Source organism: Ursus maritimus, unplaced genomic scaffold (assembly GCF_017311325.1).
Source record: "Ursus maritimus isolate PB19 unplaced genomic scaffold, ASM1731132v1 scaffold_18, whole genome shotgun sequence".
Lineage (NCBI taxonomy): Eukaryota > Metazoa > Chordata > Mammalia > Carnivora > Ursidae > Ursus > Ursus maritimus.
Window position 1 is genome coordinate 20,474,352 of NW_024424230.1, and position 23,269 is coordinate 20,497,620.

The window sequence follows — 23,269 nt, forward strand, 5'->3', positions numbered from 1 at the left end:
CCAAATATGCCTGTGTTAGAATACTATTTCTTGTCTACTATATGTTATTTTCTATGTAATCATTTGCATTTAAAAATTTTGTTTCATTTTGTTTATTTTTCAATTTCCATCTTGTACGTCTCTTAATGAGCTCCCCACAGCATTCCTTTTTTTTTTTTTTTAAAGATTTTATTTATTTATTCGACAGAGAGACAGCCAGCAAGAGAGGGAACACAAGCAGGGGGAGTGGGAGAGGAAGAAGCAGGCTCCCAGCGGGGGAGCCTGATGTGGGGCTCGATCCCAGAGCACCGGGATCACGCCCTGAGCCAAAGGCAGACGCTTAACGACTGCGCCACCCAGGCACCCCCCCACAGCATTCCTTTTCCCTGTTCACGTTCTGGTTTTGTCTTTACATCTGGATGATTTTCCTTTTCTTCTTCTTCTTTTTTTTCCCCCCTGATGTCTGTTTATTCCTATATCATTTCCTCCTGATATCTGTCTATCACCTCTTCGTGTGCTCTTTCTTCATAGCTCTAATTGCTTTATAATGTATTTTAAAAATTTATGGTAGAATGTTTTGTCACCATTTTGTTCTATTTCATGACAGCATTTCCCTACCTTGGTGAGCTCCCATCACCAAGAAGGCGATTTTTGGTGCTCATTTACACTCTTTGTCTTTCTGCATGGATTCTATGTGAAAATATATATGTATTTCATTTTACCCATATCTAAATGAGTTGAAATTTCTTAGACAAGTATGGTGGTAGTAGAGGGAGGAGCCAAGGAGGGTTGGCTTTCTGGTTTTTAAATGATAGGATCTCTCTTCTGTTGCTATCATGAGAGATGATTTTTTTTTTTTTTATATGATGCCTCTATTAGGTATGTCTTCTTTGTCACTCCAAACCTAACTTTGTTCAGGAAGATTTTTACCACCAGTCCATTGCACTGCTATCTTTTACTGGTCCCTCCTGCCAAGGGACACAGATTTAGCATTCCAAGGTGATTCCTTCACTTTGGAATGTATGATAGTGTGGATATTGTCTGGGAAGCTCCCGTCCTTTTTCTTCTGCTGCCTGTGTATTCGCTAGTGATTTCTGCAGCTGACCACTGCTGGATCCCCTGCTCTCCCCATTTGCTGTGCCTTTTCTGTCGTTGTTTCCTCTGAGGCTCTCTGCAGGGCAAAATCTCAGCTGCTTTTGGCAGCACTTACTTTAATTTGGAGTCTGGGGTTTTCTCTGCTTACTTGTTCCACTGAAAATGATGATTATTTCCATTTCCCCTCTTCCTCTGAATGATTTTTGGGAGTCGAATGGGAAAATTTAGAACCAAATAGTCCCTACTGGTGGATTGAACTCTTTTAAAAAACATCTCTGTAAATTCGGCATTTGCAAAGCTGCTATCAATAATGCAGAGACACAAGCAGATGAATAGAAAAGACTATTATAATGTAAGTAACACTGTTAACATATATAATCATGGTGGCAATTCCAGAAACATAATTAAGCAAGCAGTTATATATGTAAAATCATATAATTCTGCTTCGAATGGGTAGGAGGAATGAATAGAAGCTGGTTCTCCTTGATTCCAAAGACTTCTTGCTGATTTCATGAGGAAAGTTAATTTGTGTATATCCAGAAGAATAGAGATTCTATGAGAGAAAGCTCTGGTTTATTGTTTAATTTTTTAAAAAAGATTTATTTATTTATTTGAGAGAGAGAGAGAGAGGGCACATGAGTTGGGGTAGGGGCAGAGGGAGAGGATCTCAAGCAGGGATCAGTCTCACAACCCATGAGATCATGACCTGAGGTGAAACCAAAAGTGGATACTTAACCAACTGGGCCACCAGGTGCCCCTATTGTTTAATTTCAGTGTCAAAGGGAAGCAGTCCAAAAGGTATGTCATGTTGAAGTCAGGTTTCTGTTGAAAGGAGCAGGATCTCTATTCAACCACTCCAGATTTCTGCCTACCTTCTCATAGAAATTCAACTAGACAAGTTGGAGAGGTCCATGAGTTGCTCTTTTACCCTTTCCTTTTCAAATTATAAATACAGCAGCAAAAAAGAATGATCATAAATGTTAGCAATGTATCCCTCTCCATTCATTTAACCCATACAATCTGCTATCAGTTTATGAATCTAGAAACTCAAATGTTTGGCATCACTGTCGTAGAAAGTTGCTTGTCTCTGTAGCAGAGGTGGTTTTACACAAAGCCAGTGAAGCTTAAGCTTTAGAAACCCTCACTGTTGTGGACTAGTCCAAGGCCCTTGGAAGAGACCTAGTAATGTGTATACATGATTGTATGGCTTTGTAAAATTTGTAAAAGTAAGATATTTTAGCTTCAGTGTGTTAAGACCAATTTTCTTTCTAATCCAGCTTCCCTTTTATTATACCTAGCCTCATATCAGGTGGCTCTGCTTGGTCACAGGCTTTTTGAGATCAGACTACGAGGAAGTTGTGCTGGTAATACACTCAGTTTGTACTTACTGGGATATATGTATGTAGTTTGCCAAGAATTCCATGTATCCAGTTAAATTATTGTTGTCCCAGTGAAAGAAGGTCTTTTAGTAATATTCTTACCAACTCTCTCCCTCTGTGCTAATTCAACCAGTGTCATGGCAAAAAAGTGAAAGACCAGGGGTCATATCATGATATGAATGGAAAATGCATGGATAGTAGGAGACAAAGAAAGCTTGAAATATGTGAAGCCAGAAGTCATCTGATGTGTAAAATTATTCTGAGTGGAGTATTAGATTCTCATCAACACCTTGTCCATTCACAAGTTCTTTCTGCCAGAAATACTTGATAATACAGTGTATACAGTTACACACCCCCAGTTCCCAGGGTGGTTACTCATATTGGAGAAATTTTCTTAAAATTCGTCACGTCTTTTTCTAGTGCATAGGATGGGGTTCATCCAGCGCTGCAATTTAGGCAGGGAGATCCAATCCCAGACCTGGTGGTGTGTGGGTCCTGGTCACTAGAAACATTTACTTCCACATTTTGTGAATCTCCCTCTTGTGTCTGGGACTGACCAAGGCCAGCAGTACCATCAAAGTAGGTACCTGGACCTGGACCTGAACCCATGTGGTCCTTGGTCTTCATCTTTCCTTTCTAGGATGCGCTCTCATCCTCTAGCCTGTGGCCCAATGGTATTGTCTCATGTCTCTGTGATGAGTCCCAGTTCCAGGAGGGCAGTTTGGCAGCAAGATGATTGTTCTTTCTGGCGAGTGCAGAATTTCTTTCACGTAATCTTGTGGGACTGGACTACCAGGATGGTGATGATATGCTGATTTTGGATGATTCTCACCCTGGCCACAGAGGAGTTCAGAGTTCTGGTGTACCAATGGTCCACTGATGACCCCTGGGTTTAAGCCATGTATGCATATATGTGAATGCATAGTAGGCACACCTGAGGATGGTGGGAGTGGAGGCAGCTATCTTTTATCTTGTGAGGTCCCCAGTGCTGGCACTCAGGACTTACCCACCCCCTCTGCCAGTTACTTGCCAATGTCATGTAGTCCTCTGGGCCTGGATGCCCCTGTCTTCTTCACAGGCTTTCCATACCATTGTTGCTCAAAACCAACAGGCCCTTCGGACAAGTGTCTTCTCAGAGTGACCTAGGTCAGTGTGGTGATGTTGAGCTTTCCTGGCTTGATCTTACACCGTGCTGCACAAGGAATAGACATGCCTCTGTGAATAGGACTGTTCTTCTCCTTCCATTCATGGGTCCAGTGGTAATATCTGGAAGGCGGGGATGCAGTTAACTCAAAAGAGATAACACTGTAAGGATGATGGGATTATGACTGGTTGATATGATATGGTTGGAAGTTGTGTTGTCCTACATTCGCACTATGAAATTTTGAACTATAAGTTCATTGTAACTAGACAATGAATTATTCACATCTCCTACATATTTTGGATAAACTCGAATTTATGTCCATCATCAGCTAGCACAGTAATAACCTGAGAGAATTATGCAAAGCCAGTATTCAATAGATAATGCAGCACCATGAGAAATGATGTAAGGAGCATTAAATAAAAGTTATTATGGGACAGCTTGGGCAAGATCAATATTGTTTCCATACAAATAGGTTACAAAGAGCCATGGAATTTTGAGTAATAACAACACTTTTTACCTCTTTAATTGAAGCGAGAGATAGAAATTAAGCCAAGAATGGCGCACCAGACAAAACCCACAAAGGAATATTTCCTGGATCTGAAGAAGGGAAGGTGCCTAGACATTATAAAGGATCTTTGCATTAACCAAACGGGTACTAAACAAATATGCATGTAACTCTTCTCTACCCATGATTCTAAATCTTCATCAAGCTATCACTGTATATTGAGAAGGCTCACAACTTTTCAATATCTTCTAAATCAAATGGTTTATTTACATAGGCACATCACAAAAATATAATTGTCTTTGGGGTCAAATACCCTAAGGGGGGCTCTGGTGGCCAGTACACAAGACTTAGAAAACCTGGCTTCTCTTTATAGGTAGCTCTGTATCAGGCTACACATATATAATCCAGACATCTCCCTCAGGGAAGCCTTCTCTTTTTTGATGAAACATGAGCTTACTTGATCCTTAGCTTCTTAATTTCATTCTAGGATACAATTAGAAACTTACAAAATGGTATGAATTCGAATCCTGTTCTCTAATTGCCTCTAACTGCACTTTTAGTATTTATGAGTTAATACTGTTTCATATCCTGTTGTACTTGCTTATTTATAAATGATTTCATACATATTTACTTGCTCTCTCTAAGTAAGTGATAAAATCCTTAAGATTATGTTTTAAGTCTTTGTTTCTCAGTATGAACACAAGCAGATGCTTAACAAATAGTCTAAGAAGTTTATAATTGTCAGATTAAGAAATATAAGTAATAAATTGATGTAAAGAACGATAACGCATGTGGATATGTTTTTAGCCATTAGAATAATTCTTTTTTTTTTTTTTTAATTTTAATTAAGCTCTATGCCCCATGTGAGGCTCGAACTCACAACTACTGAGATCAAGCATTGCATGCTTTACCAACTGAGCCAGCCAGGCACCCCAGCTGTTTGAATATTCTAATTGAACAGGAAGTGTAAGTTCAGTTCCAGTTGGTGCAGTTAGAATGTGCTTTTGGAAAATGTTGGTATAAAGTGGTTCCTTATATATTGATACTAGTGGAAAAGAAGGTGATAAGTCTCCTTCCATTAAAAGATACTAATTTTCTCCTCTGCTGCTACTGACTTTGAAAGTCTTGATAGGAGGTAGAAAGATCCCCACCCCCTCCAGTTCAGAGAAACCGTCATCACTTATCATGCAGCTGCTTTCTATTCTGGTGCAATCAATCTAGTTAATGTCAAGTACCACTGACAAGAGCATTCATGACTCAGTCACCTGGAGGCATTCAAATGGTTGGTGCAATGACTTGGATTGGAAAATAAACAGAAATAAAAGTCCTCTCATCCTAACTTTCTTAGGACTTGAGTGGCCTCTCGGGGCTGTGACTCAGAGACTCAGATAGTGAGGCTCTTTTCCTCTGAAGGTGGTGTCATGGACTCACTGATCCATGCCAGTTTTAGCACCAGCATGGTAGACGTGGCCCTGTGGGGCTATTTGTTTGTTCATTGTCTACCTTCCCACCCCCTTGTCCCTGACCCACTGGGCTGAATTTTGCAAGAGGATGGCATGGCATCTGTCTCCTTCAGTGACCTTTCAACTGCACCTCGCACATGGATGTCTACCTAGCAGAGGACCTCACTCCATACCTAATGATGGTTTGCTACCTGTGGCTACGTTCTTTAAGGGGCTTACTTGAAAGCTTATTATCAGACTCCATGATATTAAAAGGCTTTTAATGATATTGTGGTCCCTGGGATGAAAAGTGCTGTACCACTTTTATGTGCATGAGTCACTGGAAGTAAAGAAGATCCGTTTCTGAAGGTTTCCTGGCTTCAGATAGTAACAGAAGATTGTGCAAAAGAACACTGGGGATGAAAGTGCATAATGTCCCTTTTCCTTTATTGTCTGTTCTGGTTTTACGATTCCTTGAGTATTGCCCCCCACCCCCTTCTATCTGCTCCATCTTATCTCTGTGCTGGCTCTGAAGTTCTTTTAGCACGATCCTGCTGCCTTCCAAATCACGCCTTGTCTAGGTTTGTTATCATTCTTTAGACACACAAACCATCACCCAGAGTGAGAGGGGAAAATCAGGGTGGCAAACGTAGGAGCTCAGGATTTAGTCTGGCACTCTCGCTGTCCCCGTTCCTTAGGTTCTCTTTCTCTCTCTCTGTACATTTGTGCCTGTGACAGAGGTACTAAAACCTTACCTTGGCATCTGTAACCTCATTGGAAATCCCGTAAACGCTCCCTCATAGAATGAAGGGATACATGCATTGAGCAGAGTGTGTTATTTCCTTTGATACCCCTTTTGGCTTCACATTTCCTTGGTATTCTATCAAGAATCATTGTTGTGTGAAATGGCATTTGCAGAGACTTCTGTACTTGAAAGACTGTGTATCTGACACATTTTGAACAATTACTGATGTTTCTCTTCACTGGGCTGTGCTGAAGAAGCTACTGGACAGAGCACATTCTGTAATTAGGTAAATTTGAGTGGATTTGTCTGAAAGTAGCCTAATAAATGACATTCTACTTGTCATGGTGAAATCTCCTTCAAGCAAGGGGAGGTAGAGGCTTATATTTACTTGTCCCATTAATCAGAAATGGTATGGATATGCTTAATTTGACCTTTAAACAGACATAACTAAGACTCAGCTGTCTTTCTTTGTGTAACTATTTGGCAAACTTTCCCCCTCTCTTAGCTAGTGCTAAGGAATCCTGATTTCCTAACAGCCTCAATCTTTAAACAATGGCGAAATTTTAGGGTGTCAAAGATGTGTAACATTTAATGAGCACCAGTCATGTGGAAGAAACAAGGTCAATCAGAACTGTAATTTTCATCGAGCGTTGTTCCTGTAACTCCAGGCTGGTCGTTTCCCAAGTGGATTTGGCCACTGTGTCATGCTGTGATTTCAGTCTTCTCAGGAGGGCCCCGATTCAGCTCTCCTGCTGCAAGACCCTCCTTCTTGCTGGCTGCCAGATGAAATTTCATTTCAGCTCTTGACACAGTATCCCTGGAAAGGATCGTGCAAAGATATTCTCAAATTTTGCTCTCTGAGCAAAGGGTCAGAGAGCAGATTTTAGGAGGTGTAGGAGAAGAGTATGGGGGTCACGTGAGAAACAAAAGCCGGGCTTCCAAAGAAGTTAAAATGAGGCAGAAATGAAATATGTGGAATTTAAGGAACAAAACAGATGAACATGGGGAAAGGAAGGAAAGATGAAATAAGATGAAATCAGAGAGGGAGACAAACCATGAGAGACTCTTAACTCTAGGAAACAAAGTGAGAGTTGCTGGAAGGGAGGTGTGTGGGGCGATGGGGTAACTGGGTGATGAGCATTCAGGAGGGCATTTGATGAAATGAGCACTAGGTGTTATATGTAACTGATGAATCACTAAACTCTACCCCTGAAACTAATAATATACTATATGTTCATTAGTTGATTTAAAAAAATAAAAAAATAAATTAAAAAAAATAAAATGAGGCAGAAATGGAATTATGGTGATAATTTCTGCTTGAGCCAGCCCTAGAAAACACAAAGTAGAATCTAGAATTTCTGTGTGCCTTCATGGGACAGTGATGACTGAGCTGTCAGTCACAGAATGTCACACCAGGTCAAGAGTATCTTCTGGACCCTCACCATTGTTTCACACTGTGTAGGTAGAATGAACAGGCATGAGACCCAGACAGAGGCAATCTTGGTGAACATGATGTTCTGAGTGCACTGATACCATGCTTTTGTTTCTTTTGGTTTATAGAATATTGAATGCACTGCAATATTTAGGTCAAGCAAATCCTGTCTAGATATCTACTCCTTAATGATATCTAGAGGGTTGACTTATGCTATTGTGTGGGGTGCATTCTTCTCCTTTATGTATAACATTCTTGGCAATGCTCGTATTAGAGCAATGTTTTATCCTTTTCACCATTTGGAGAGGAGAGTGCCTTTTTAATTGGGATCCTAGGAAAAATTACTACTACACTGAGCAGAGTGAATGAGGCAGCGACACTTCTTGTGATATTAAACATCTCCCTGTTAGAGTTGTTCAGAGTGTTATTCATTAATCATTTACTATCCAGGGTCAGGCAGAGGTTTTTAAGCACAGACTATCTCTGTGATTTGGGCAATAAAGTAGAATAAGAAAGTTATCGTATGAATTTCTAGCTAATGTTGATGGAATGTCTACAGATGTCAAAAGTAGGGCTCTCATCAACCCAAAAGGATCACGACAATTTACAACATGGTCTTTTCTGCTTTATGATACCTGGAACCATGGGTTAAAATCTGCTTGCATTTGATATAGTTTTTTGAATCTTAAGTAAATAACCAAATTGTCCCCATGATTTTCAGTCCTATTATTAATCACAAAAAGTGCTTAAAAGGCACAATCGGCTGTATTTGTTGGAACCTAGCAATAACCTGTGGTATATGTCTTGGATATATATGGAGGGACTTTCCCCTAATTCTTTATTGGATTAGTCCTCCAAGAAGTCGCTATAATTGATCAGTTTTTCTAAGATCATCATTTAACTGCCTCACTGACATCAAGGGGGCTGGAAATAACTCCTGGCATAATGTGAAGGAGGTGGAAGGAGAATGTAGAATATTCCTTTTTCTGAGCTACTCCAGGGAAGAACCACACTGTTTCTTTATTAAGACAGTTTTGTAGAGATAATTGAGGTTGGTCAGCAAAAAGAGATTCCCACAATCTTAAGAAGGGGATTTCGAAGTCATTGCTATGAATTCTTTAGGGAAGTTGATAATGAAGGACTGACAGCTTTATGAAGAATTATCTAAGTCTCTTGCCACTGGACAGGTCTAGATATTATTTTTATTCTATTGATGTCATTATCGCTTTCCTAATTTAACATTTGTGTCCTGGGGAGACAAAGCAGTATGCAAATCAGTACTTCTTTAACTACACTTTGAACTTCTTGAAGACAAGTTATTTATTTTTTTTCTTATTCACTTTTATAACTTTATCATATAGCTCAATGTCTGGAACACTGTTATTGCTTAGTAAATGGTTGTCAAAGGAATTAATGTTAGAAAGAAGTTATGATTTAGTTATGGAGCAAGTCAATGTACATAAGACCGTAAATTAACAATACAAAGAACACGGGCAAAGGCCCAATGAGATTCATAGAATGAGAAGTTTCAGAGGAGAGAAAGTTTTGGGAGGCTTAAAAAGGAATTCATGGAGGAAGCATAACTTGAGCTGAGGCTTGAATATTGTTAGAATTTAAAGTAGCTCTGGGTGGCACAGACTTTCTGTGACCCCGTTCCTATTTCTGCAGTACTCTTTTCTCGGGGGCAGTATTGATCAGAATGAGGATCCTAGAGGGAAATTTATGGTTTTGGAAGAGGCAGTGGTAGCAAGGAGTAGAAATATTGAGGTCAGTAAATTCAGAGAAACATATGCAAGTCACTAATACATTTTTGGAGAGGCAGACAAGAGAGAGAAATTAGCATTCTTTTGACTTTTTAGTGATGGCAGCCAAGAACATAGTTGAATTTGAGCTAAGTTAGGATTTTAATAAAGGTTGAATTGTGTATATTCCCACCCAGGTTGCCCTGGCAGGAGGGTTCCTAACCTTATGATAATGACAGTTTAATGGGGGGAAAATCGTACATGCTAATTAAATATATTGTAATTAGAGACAGAGCAATATGTGGTCTAATTAGCGCCATCCTTGGAAATGGTCTAGGGAGGAGTTTGGAGGTGGTTCATGAGCAAAATAATTTTTATATGTTCAGAAGGGTTAAATCAAGCTTGCTCACCTGAGATCACCTTCGAGTTAGTGCAGACCTGATTTCTCTCGCTGGTTTAATCACAAACAATTAAATCATAAATCATATTGTTGTATGCCCACCAGTACTAACATCTGGAAGGAACTTTAGATAGGTGAAAGGTAGTTTTCTAATGACCAGAATAAATTGGTTTGGAATCAGTGTACAGGGACGAGAATAAAGGGGTCTGAAGATTTTGGCTATAAGGAAATACACAGAATGCTAGTGAACCCCAATGAATCACCACTAAATGTTCTCTCACACCTATTCTGATAGAAGGAGCAAAACAGTGGCAGCTCTCTCCTTAGAAATGGGAGCTGGATATTTCCATAAGGAAGATAGAAAAAGAAAAGGACTTCTGCCTCTTCTAAAAATGATCGTGAGGGCATGGGGCCTAAAAACCAGGGGCTTGATCTTCCTGTCAATAAGTCTTGACCACCCTGTACCTGCTTAGTCATTTACTTCATTCTATATGATGGGTGCTGCAGAAAAGGCGATAACCACCTGTTCTGGAGGTATTTTCCAACCTGAAGATCAGAATCTCTCACAACGAACTTTGGTCAGTGAGGTTTCTGTACCACCAGCCATCCTTGATTAGAATGGTGAGGGAAGTAGGAGAACTTAAATAGGATAGAGTGATAGGAAAATGGTTTGGCATTTTTGCAAGGTCCTCTGCCCTCAGAAGAAAATGGGAATGATCTCTGAAATGTCAACGATATGGAGGTAATAATAATACAGTACATAGTTGTCAAAGATTTAGACAAATAGCCATAATAATTGAGGTGGCTTCGAAGTCAGCTATCATATCCTACAAGAAAATGCATTGAAGATGATACATCCAGCTGGTCACAAGTCAAGGATTTTGACAATGAATATATTGGTTTTAAAGTAAATATATCAAATCTCTTCTCTTGTAGGGCAGGAAACCAATGTGAAGTTTCTAAAGCAAACCACTGCTGTGAATCAGTTTGGACCCCCACCTTCTGATTCCTAGGGCAAGCATCTTGCCTGCACTAAGCTTGCTGTTCAGGTTGTCCCCCCTTCCCTTTCTAGGTGCCTAGAGGGTTGGGCATGCCAAAATAGAGGCAGTGAGAGTAGAATGGGAAATCAAGAACCGTCTTCCCTCGTCTACACAAATACCTTCCCAGGAAAGGAACTGACGTCACACTTTAGACCGTTATGTGATTTGAAGTCATTGTGTTACAGTGGGCCCCATTAATTTCCAAACTACTAAAAAATTACTTCATTTAATCTTTTTCAAAGTCCTTGAGAGAATAGTCTACACTTAGGCTTTTCACTTACTTCCCACCCGTTCACTATAGCCTAGTGTTGGCCTCCAGCACTGCACTGCAATTGTTCCCTCTCTATCACCCATGGCCTTCTTTTTCCAAATGTTGTGGATACATTTTATTCTTTCTCTCACTTGACAACCATTGCCTCCTTATCAATCTTTATTCTCCCTTGACTTTGTACGAAGGGGTTCTTCTTGTTCACTCTTTACTATTATGTTTTTGTCTACCAACAGTGGTTTTTATTCCACTGCTCATTTTCGAAATGTTGGTATTCTTCAGGGTTCTATCATCAGCCAACAATATATGCTCATCTACTTATTCTCCTTAGGTAATTTCAACATTCTTGTGGTTTTACTTTATACTTACACCTTGAAATCATTATCTCCAGCACAGAGATCTCCTACCAACGTGAGAAGAGTACGCCCCGTAGCTCACTACCTTGATATACGAGCATCCCAGCTGAGTAGACCCAAATGAACTCACCGTCTTTCCTCCAAAATCTCACTTACAAATTTTGTTTTGTTGGTAGCACTACCATCCATTTAGTTATTGCAGCTATAAATCCATGAGTCATTTAAAACAATGTTCCACATGTCTCTTGCTATTGAGCAGACGGATGTCAAATGTACAGTAATGCTCCCAATACAGACCATCGCCTACTTGGTTTAAGCAAGAAACTCATTCATCCTAGTTGTCTGACTCTGCAGTTATTCTCTCGAGGAGACTGGGTGGCCGTTGTGATCAGTCCTTACTCTACAGCTGGGCAGACCCCATGGTCTATTATCTATCACATTAGCTCTGTGTTGTTCTGTGGATTGCTCTTGCTCTGCTGTTCATCCCAATAACCTTCTCTGTTTCTCTGCTGTCCCCACGGGTATCCTTCACACCCCTAGTCTCCATGGGCCACTCCCTGAATTGCCACGATCACGAAGCCTCCATCCCACACTGACAACTCATGTCCTGTGTTCTTCTCCCTCTGGCTGGGATAACCACCTCACTGAGAGAGTTTTTGTGTTTTGGTTTTGTTTTGTTTTGTTTTGTTTTGAATTGTTGCAGGAGGTGTCTGGGGGTGGGAAGAGAGAGTGTCTAGCTCAGGAGATAGCCCTTAGTGTAGGTCTTCCTGCTTGTGTTCTATTATACATGGTATATGCACCAGATTATTTTTATCAAATCTGAAACTTCCCACAACCTTAAGCACGTCTGGCCACATGGGTTGTGACGATGCACTCTAATAACCTTTTTTAATTTTTGACTTTTGGCACCTTCCACATGAACCGGCTGTCAAGTCCTGACAATTTTTATCTTTATTTCTAGAATCTATCTCCTTTGCTCTATTCCTGCTCTCACTAATCTAGCCAGAGGACTTCTCGTGGATATAGGATCAGTCTCCCGTCTATTGTTCAGAGTCATCTAGCCCTGCCCCAGACTTTGTGTCCGGCCTAGCAAGATAAAAGATCTGCACTTGACTGAACCTACACTCTTTATATAAAATATGACCACATGGGAGTTGGGCAGTCCTCCCTTCCACTTCAGTTGTCTTGTCAAAGAATTCCTTCTCAGTGTGTGCGCTTCTCCTCCAAAAAGGAGGCTGGGAAACAAGGTGTGCTGCCCTGTTACGGGTCTGCTGGTGTTTCAGTGCGTGCAGTTGGCTGTGTCTGAGTGACTCACCCTTTCTTTGCATTCATCCTAACTCAGCTTTTCACTGACTCATTCCAGAACTATTGAAAGTTTTTAAACTGGCCTCTCTCTTATATTTATCCTCCGTACATCCATCCCCTCCTAGCCACTAGACATCACAAATTTAACCACAGCACAGCTGGACTTCAAACTCTTCCATGTCTCTCCTCTTCCATTAGGTTGATGTTTCTCTAAATTTTTTAACAAGATGTAGTAGGCTTTTGCTGATCTGGCCTCTGCCTTTTTCTCTTTTTCCATTTCCTTCCTTGCGGTTTATTCTCCAGCAATTTAAGACTGCTTTTATTATGCTCTACACTATAAGCTGTTTTTACTTTTCTCTTGTACTTGCTTTCATTTCCAGCTGAAATGATGAATTCTCTCCCCGGCCCCAGTCTTCTGCTACCCATTGCCTGGCTAACTCTACTCATAGTTGAAGACTCAAGTAGTCATCCTATCCTTTAGAAATTCTTTCCATTCCTCCTAATTGGAAGGAATAGAATTGACATCAATCTGTTATTGTAATTATCTATTCAAGTATATGTGAAATCATATGAAAGCCAAGACTGTACTTTAAGAAAAATACTTATGCCCATGGTTCCTGGATCAATACTCAGTATATAGTAGCCCAACATATAGTAAGCACTTTTAAAAGTGAATACAGCATAAGACCATTGTTTTTATTTTAGGAGAAAGCTGTGGCTCAGAGTACCTAACTTGTCGTAATGGATATTTTGTGTTGCTTCCCTCTGCATGCTAGAAACTTGAAGCCTAGAAACTACATTTCCTAGACACACTTGCCAGCACGGCTTTGGTTTATGTTCTTCCAACAGGAGGCTCTCACATGGAATGGGAAGGCAGAAGGAAGGGAGGAGCTATTCTTTTGACTTTGGTAATACCGTGGCAGAACACTAGTGCCGATGTGGCTGTGCAGAGGGTGCGATTAGGCAACGGTGTCAGGCTTCCTACTGTTCCTGAGGGTTGGAGAGCACCAGCTTCCCTCCTCCCCTCTTTTCTACTACTCTAGCCCTTCTAATAATTTTTAAACCTAATTCCTTTCTGCTTAAAATGCTTAGAATGGTTTTGCTTTTCCTGATTAAACTCTGATGATAGAGTTTTGCTTGAAGTTTTGCAGTAATTAAGTGGCAAAGCAGTGATGGACTTTTGCTGGCCTGAGTGCGAGGTTTGTGTCCATAGCCTTTGAGTGCAGTGCCTTCCTCTACTTGCAGATGGAAATGGTCCTTTGGGAAGAGCTCTCCTTCATGCTCTTTGTAAAGAGACTTAGGTTTCAGTAAAGAGGTGGAAACATTATATTGTAGAACGAAGGACCCTTCTTGCGGATGGTAGCTTAATCTGCATACATGTAAAGTGGGTCCTGTGTAGTTTCCTCCTATTTTGGGGGGAGGAAAAGTTTACATGTTCTTTTGGGGAATCAACACAGAGCTGGTCTCTGTCGAATGACCAGGTTCGGGCCTTCTCTGCCCAGCAAGGAAATGGTGTGAAAACAAATCAAGGTAAGTGAGTGACTTGGACATCTGGTACAGGAACGAACCTCGAAAACCTCAAAGTGGAGTGTTTGTTACATATCAGCTTACACATGAGTGTGGCACTGCATTCATAGAGGCAAAGCCAAAGTCAAAGTCAAAGGGAAACCAGGCTGTGCAACTTAAGACCTCCCGAGCAGAACTTCACCCACTCACCTCCAGATAGAGCAAAAAGGGAACTTACGAGGGAATATTTAACGTAGTTAACAGAAGGCACGGTGAGTGCTTCTGAGCTGTTTCCTATGGTGGCAGAGTGTGTCAGTGGGAGGGGAAGGTGGTGCCCTGAACTTGTATGTAACTTCTCTTAGTTTTAGTTTTCTTATCACAAAACGTGTACCTTGCCAGATTATGTGGACGAATAAAATGCTTTGTCGGTGTTGGCGTATAGTAGATGTTTGATTAATATTTGTCCACCTGGAGTCAGTTATAGTATTTATTGAGTATTGTATTACTGCCGAAGATTGTTCTAAGTGCTGTGAACAAGACAGTACCTGCCCTTTAAGAACGGACATCTAGAGTACACTGCTTTCATTTTTTGGAAAATACCTGTCCCTCTTTTCCACAACCCTTTCTAGATTGATCCTGAGCTGTCTTACATCCTTCAGCAAAGTAAATGTCAATGAAATGGAGGAGAATCAAATTATGGGTGGTGATATCTAATATAGAGGGCCTTTAAAACACCTCAGAAGAAGAAAGGAACAGGGGCCCTTTGTGGCCTCTTTTCTAGAATTCGTACAAAGTAAGCTGAGGGAATTGTGAAATCTGAGGATATGAGAAGAAAAAGTTACCTTAAAAAATTCTCAATTATTTTGTTTTGTATCTGTCTTTACCTTGGAGTCCGTACCTGGGAGTATCTCCTGACATCAAAGATTGGAGTGCTCCATGGTTTTCAAGCTGTATTTTGGAGCTCTGTGATGTTGCCAGACGGGTGTGGTGAGAATCGTCTAACTTTCCGGTGCACTGAGGCAGGAATTACAGTTGAGAGGTCTGAATTGAACACGGTTCTTGTTTTGGAGGGAAGTGGAGAAATCTTCAATTTTTCTAAGCAGGATTTTTTTGGTTTTCATACTTTGGCAGAGTGAACAGGTGTTTGCTAATGAACTGCCAAGCTGGATTACACTTAACTCCCAAGTCCTTTCTTCTCATTATTGTCAAAGAGCATTTACTGTGTCTTCCTTCCCACGTCCAGGCCACGCTATATCACGCATCCAGTTTAACCCGATTCAGGGCAGTGAGAGGCCAGGTGGGCATCCGCTATAGTGGAGACTGCCACTAGCTTCTCGTCTAAACGTGGACTTCCCTAAATTATGTCATTGAGAAGCTGACTAGATACCAATTTTTCCAATTTCTATATTTTATAGAAAATGAAACATGCCTATATAGTTAAGGGGCTAGTCCATTATTTTGTTTTATATTTAAACTCATTTTGCATTTAAAGAAATTTAGATACAGCTACACTTTAGCTGGGTATAAGAAAATGGAATACTGTTATTCTCCATTAAACATTGGCTTTCAGGAAGTGTGTATGAAACCCACAAATCTCTGCTTCTGTGGATACCAAAATGGAACATAGCATCACCAGAATTACACATCTCAGTGTTTCTCAAACTGTGAAGACTGTATTTTCGATAGCTCAGGTTAATAATTTTATAATGTTATTTACAAAGAGAAATTAATAAAAATGAAGTAAGAGACTGCAAAGACATACAAAACACAAGCCTGTATAAAAAATGATCTTAAATTCAACGATGTGAAATTGATCTGTCAAACCGTATGAAAGTTTCTAAAGGCGCACTCTCCGTTTCTGTACCTGCCATGGACCAGTGACGGTTTGCAGGTTGGTATCATCCTGGGGATCACACTGGGAAGAGCACTAAGCAGCCAGTTCTATCCCTCAGCTTTTATCTGGTTGTGCAGACGAGATCAACAGTTGCATTTCTGCGATTCTGTTCCTGCTTGCTTTACACTAACCTCATAGCTCTCCCCACCCTAAGAATCCCATAGAGCAGTGCTGCCCAATAGAAATATATAATGCTGGCCACATATATACCTTTACATTTACTGGTAGCCGCATTACAAAACAGAGACTGATTACTAACATTGATTTTAAAAATATATTTTATTTGACCTGATATGTCCAAAATATTAACATTTCATCATGTAATCAATATAAAATATTATTGAGATGTTTTACATTCTTTCTCTCATAGTAAGTCTTTGAAATTTGGTGTGCAGTTTTTGCTTACTGCACATTTCAGTTTGATCTAGCCACATTTTAAGAGCTCAATAGCCACCTGTGACTAGTGGCTGCCATAGTGAACAGGGAAGCCATAAAACTTCCTCTGAGCCATCCTAGAACAAGTAAGACACATCTAAAACATTGTCTTAGAAGGAAATGACCTCCAAGAAAAGGAACTTCAAACTCTTTTTGGGGAGAGGAAGGTGTGCTGAATACATTTAGGGAGATATCCGTGGCAAAGGACCCATATTCTTTTTCTCATCTGTGGCAAACTCATCTTGAAGTAGCTTCAGCTCAACATTTCTGAAATCTCAGTTTTTAATATTTTAAATAGGATTTTTCAGCTCTCTTATATTCAGACTCTCTGGGCTATATTCCAGGTAAGGATGAGAGTTTGTATCTTACATATCTCATGGTTATTTGAAGACCACAAAAGAAATTTGGAAAGATATCAGTGTGTGTGTGTGTGTGTGTGTGTGTGTGTGTATACTGAGGGAGGGGCGGAGGGAGAGAATCCCAAGCAGGCTCCACGCTCAGCTTGGAGCCTGATGTGGGGCTCCATCTCACAACCCTGAGATCATGACCTGAGCCTAAATCAAGAGTCAGACATTTAACTGACTGAGCCACCCAGTGCCCCAAGTTTATTTTTAAAGTATTCTTGTGGGTTGGTCCTACCTTTGGTCTCCTTCCTTCAGCTTTGCTCTACAGGGATGATATCCTTAAAATCTGCCACTTCCATATTGATTATTGTTGTTGTTTTGGGAAAATAATGGCCAAGCCATCTGATCTGGCTGTGAATTATGTGGGAGAAAGTCTGTGCTGCCCAGCAGAACTACATTCACGTGCACTTCATCTCCTTAATGACATTCACAGTGACAGTTTCAGCTCGGTCCCCTCATCATCAATCCTCTCGACTCTGTTTCAAGTTAAATCCATGGCGGGAAGGTGGTGGGGAAATACCTCTAATGACTCATTCATAACATTTTGAGCAGCCAAATATTTATAATTAACCTGTTAGCTTTTCCTTTACAGTAAGACATAAACAACCACTGAGTCCTACATTATTCCTATTTAGTTACATTCTGGAGAAAAAAGGATCCAAATTATACTTGGTCAGAGAGAGAGATGATAGGTTAAATGATCCACCTTTATTTATGAGCTCTGAGCAGAAAGCAAGGGCTGAGCACTCTAGCTAGATTTTCTATATCCTTTCTCCCAACCTCAGTCTGTCTTGAATATATCTCTGGGTCATGTTGTCGTAAGGGGATCTTCAGAAGAAGATAAATTTTGCCAATATTAAATCTAAGATATGTAATATTAGGATTTAAGTTTTATAGGAATGAGGTCAGAGTGAGAGGTTCGCCAGGACAGGGCTACTGACTTGAGGAGACAAGAACCTGAGGTAGGGCTGGTGTTACTCCTCCAGGGACCTTCAGTCTAGGCAAAGTGGAGTCAAAGTCCCTTGGGACACTGGTGGTAGGTTCTGACATTAGTGGAGTGTTGCCAAGGTTAGAGAGAAGATCCTGGGATTAGTCCTCCGTCCGGCGCCGTCCAGTGCATCCGAGATTGATATTGACAGGGTGCGCTTTGAAATAGGATACTCAGAACTCTGCATTTCAGGGGAAATATGTAGCAGGGGGAGATGCAGCAGGGAGTGTGAGAAGGTTTTGTAATCTACATGGTCTAGGATACTCAGAGAAGGGATTTTGTAGGGGTCTTTCAAGGGTTTCATTTTATTAGACAGGAAAAAAAGGGAATTATTACTGCAAGCAAACTATCAGTTGCTGTTCTTAGTATTGTTGCCAGGCATATTGCTAGGGCTATGAGAAGTAATAGAATGTAAGCAATATAGACACAGCTTTTAGAAACTTACGGAGAAGAAGGGGGACAAGTACATCTGCAGATAGATACATGTCTGCATATCTATCTGGAGTAGGTATTATTATAAAAATACCCACAAGACAGTGAGGACATAAAGGATGATGGTCATCATTTTACTTGTGGTAGGCGGTGACACTGGAGAAGCATGGTCATGGTGACATGTGTGAACCAGCATGCTTGTTGGGAAATACTGAGTAGCGTGTTGTGGCTAGAGTGTAGAAAGCAAGGTATGGAGAATGGTGAGATGCTGCCTCCAGCTTATCTCAAATCTACCTTCTCTTTATCTCCGTGCCACCACTGTAAACAAATACATTCTTTCCTGTCACACGTGCCATTCTAATAGCTTCCTACCCAGTGTTCAGGTATCAGGCAGACAGGCATCCCTTGAGATACTGTGTGTTTGGTTCCAGACCATTGCAACAGAAGCAAATGTCACACTATAGTGAGTTAAATGAGTGTTTTGGTTTCCCAGTGCAGAGAAAAGTTGTGTTTACACTGCACTGTAGTTCTGTTAAGTGCACAATAACATTATGCCTAAAAACGTTACGTACCATCGTTCAAAAAATATTCCTAAAAAGTGCTAACTAACCATCATCTGAGCTTTCCATGAGTCTTAATCACTGATTGCCCATCACCATAACAAATACAATAATAATGAAAAAAATTACTGAAGTACCGTGAGAGTTACCAAATTCTCTTTGACACAGAGACATGACGAGGACAATGGTGTTGGAAAAATGAGGCTGGTAGTTTTGCTTTGACACGGGGTTGCCACGAACCTTTAATTTGTAGAAAACCACAGTACCTGCAAGTGTTTTCTTATGTTTCACGCTAGTACGCTTTGCTAGTGTCTGGATGATTTGCACCAGGTACCTGTAGCTTTTTAAACGGTCCCTCCCATATTAGCTTGGAATCTTCAGTAGGGTTCGCAAGCGTGGCGCTAAGGTTGGCCTGAGAGAGAACTGCTGCTTCTCACGTGCACCTGACCTGTTTTTACACTTCCACTTATCCTTGTCTGAAGTGACCAGAAGAGAAATGAGGAAGACCAAGGAATGAGGAAAGGCAATCAAAGAGAAAATCAGTACGCATACAATTTTGGGCACTTTGAGAAGGTTAATAACCCAAGGGATATGTTTACAATCACACACACACAAAAGTAAATAAATAAAGATTGAGCAGACTTCCATATTCCATCCTCTATACCCCTAAAATCTGCATGTCAGTTTGCTCTGAGTGCATGTTTATTTGAGAAAGGACCAAGAAAGTGTAGAAAGTGTGAAAAACCATCATCTCCCCAGGGCCCTCCCGGCCCACAAAATAGATGTTTCTGAGGTTTGAAAAATGCCACGCATCTGCCATTTAAAAGTCACATCTAAATATACTTGCCACCTTCTAAGTAATCTTTTATTTTTAATTGTAATATTATTTATGAGTTTTCACTCACTAGGAATTCTGTGTCGCTTTAAAAGCGATGGTATGAAACACAATACATCAGGGGAAAGACATGTGCTGATGAAATATGATGCTGAATGTCATCATTCGGGTGATGTATATTAGAGCAGGGATGGAAGAGCGAAGTTGAGGGATGAGTCTGTGTGCTGTGCATTCCTGAATAATCCCCATGAAAACTGTAATAGAATTATTATCCGTGTTTAGCATCATATAATCAGAAAGTATTTGCCTGCAGAGGGAACCAGTTGGCAAGGTAACTAGGTAGATACGCTGCTGACACACTGGGGCACATCCATTTTAAAGGCCAAAACTCAAACAAAGCTTGAGAAAAAAAAATCAAATAGATTGCATTTGAATAAAAGTAATCCAAATCCCATCTTCAAAACTCAAGTAATGTCTAACTACCTAGATTTGATGGGCTGGGAGGGATGGGCTGTATACAGAACCGGTCGTTTCGAGAATTCTGTAGGTGAAGTTGAATTCTTAGCTCAGAGAATGCTGGCTGTACGTTTCTGTAATTATGCTGTGGATTTCTCGCACATCTTCATATTCATAATTACCTGGTATTTAACTTTCAGTAATGACATTATTAAATCTGAGGTGACAGCCCTTCACTTGTGACATTTAATTTACTTTTCAATTTCCTTCTCTTCTTGGTCCTTTAAATGTTCTTCAAGGCAAACATGTGAGGAGGCACCGTCAATACCACGGAACATCAGCCACGGTGATTTGTCTTGATACATATCTTCAAAAGAAATGTCCCAATCCAGGTTTCAGTGACTGCCTTCTCAGGGAGCATTACAGTTATTTCGAGGTAGTGTCCTCCACACACAAAATAGCCGTGATCTTTCTCTGAGTTGTGGGAGCCGCTGGTCATGCCAAAGGCCATTATTTACACAGCAAATGTCCTTGCTGTCTGCACTTTTCTGACGGTAAAGCCACCAAAGGTTACCGTTTTTACATGAAGGTGAGCTGAAGAACAAATCTCATTTACTTATTTACTTTACCACAGATAAATCTTTTCTTCTGGGTCTTTTGCACACCTTTAAGAATTAGAAAGAATACCCACAATTGTTTTTCAAATAATGGAACTATTTTTTCAAAGAACCATATAAAATGAGGAGGGGAACATAGTTTATAAGATTTGGGGGACTTCCAGAGTGGGGAATTTTATTTGGGAAGTCGTTACATTCCAGAGAAGTAGAAGCTGGATATAGAAACCAGTAAGTATATTTTCCTGATTTTATAAAATGTGTAATATACTCACTCAGGGGTAAACATTATTGATGATCTCCCTGCTAATATTTTTTGCATAAACAATAGCCCTCTGCGATGCCCTCTAAAAATTTTCTTTTTGCCACGAAAGTTACAAATGTTCATGCAGTTGGCACCACTCCTCTAATTAGCATATTGTTCAATGTGTCTTTATAAGCCACTTATCTCCCGTTGTACAGAACTCATTCTAAAGGTGGAAGAAGGAGAATGTTACTTTGGGGACTCAATGCCAACGACTTTTTATTTTTCTACTGGTTAATACAATAGAATATTGTTGTTGCAAGGGCAATCAGAGGGCACGCTCCTACTATGCAACATAAGGCAGGGATCCGTTTTGCATTATTAGCTCGTGGCTCCCTTGGCTTCCAGGAAACCACCCTCACTCCATTTTCTCACCTCTTTCTGACAATTCCATCCTGTGAAGGAGGCTGCTGCCCTGCCCCTCCCTCCTGCTCATACCCCATCAGTTCAGTGTGCTCCAGCAAACTTGAATTGTCAACATTTGAGTTTTTCCTGGGTCCTGGACCCCACTCAGACCACAAGCATGGGAGGCTCCAAGTACCAGAGAATTAATGCTTCCTGGGAGCTCCCAACTTAAGATGGACGGCAGTTGGTATCTACATATCCTAGTTTGCTTTCTTTTTGGCGGGATAACTTCGAGCCAGGCATTCTCCATGGGTTTACAGAGTTCTCCAAGGGAATTATGTTCCCGTTGTGCACAATGACAAACTTGCTTGATAATGCACTCTTTATTGGCTGCTTTCCTCTCTCTGTCTCGTGTTCTGTCTGATTCCATGATCAGTATTTCCTGGGGTCACTTTCCAAATAAACTGTTATATGCAAATACCTGTTTCAGGGTCTACTTCTGGGGAAATTCAAACTAAGTGTTAGTTTGTCCTTATCTTCTGGACACCAAAGAAATGTTAAAATAGTCCAAGGCTTAGTCCTTTGACCACTTCTCTTAACTAAACTTATCTCCTAGGTAAATTCATCCACACCTAAGATTTCAGATAGCTTCCAAAATGATGCCTCAAGCTTTGCCTTCTTTTTGGAATCTCAACTATTTAATTATCTGTCCGTTTGGATGTCTACTGAGCATCCCAAATTTACATTTCCCAAACCAAACTCTTGAATTTCTCCTTCAGATGATTGGGAACTGAATATCCTACATGACATTTAGGTTTTTATGTTTGGTACATGGGTCCTAGATTTGTCAAGAGGAATGCAAAACATGCCTCCTTCATACTCATAGGGGAGATCTCTAAATATTTGAAGAAAATAGACATGCCTCTTTTCCTCTCATATTCTCTAGGCTCCAGGTTCAATAAACCTACTCCACTCAAATGTCCTCACATAATAACTGTCTTAGGTTTGCCGCATTCTTCATCTGTAAATATTCCAGTTTTTATTGTTCCTCTCAAAATATGACAGTGAGAATTAAGTCTGACATTTCTGATGTGGTCTAGCTGATGTGGGATATTTCTCTTTGTTTCTCCCCCCCCCCCCACACTTTATCAGGATATATGCATTGCTTGCAAGTTCTTGTATTGAACTTCTTTGTACATGTCAGCAGTGTTATTTTTAATAAAACTGGACAATCATAACTAGAAAAAAACAACACATCTTGACAGATTTTCACAGAACAGTCTTATTTTTAAAATGTAATTTTAAGATACTTTCTAAATTCAGGAGAGGGCATTGTGAGAAGATCACAAGAGCAATATCAATCTGGATGAAGACAAAGAATGCTTTGGTGTGTGTTTTGAGTAGTTTTTTTTTTTTTTTAAAGATTTATTCATTTATTTAAGAGAGGGGGAGAGAGAGAGAGAGAGTAGAGAGGGACAGAGGAAGAGGGAGAGGGAGAATCTCAAGCAGACTTTCCGCTGAGTACGGAGCCGGAGGTAGGGCTCAATCTCCTGACCCTGAGATCACTACCTGAGTGAAATCATAAGTTGGACGTCTAACTGACCATGCCACCCAAGCGCCCTTGAGTACTTTTTCCTTTCTGACATTTGTCTCCGTGGCCCATT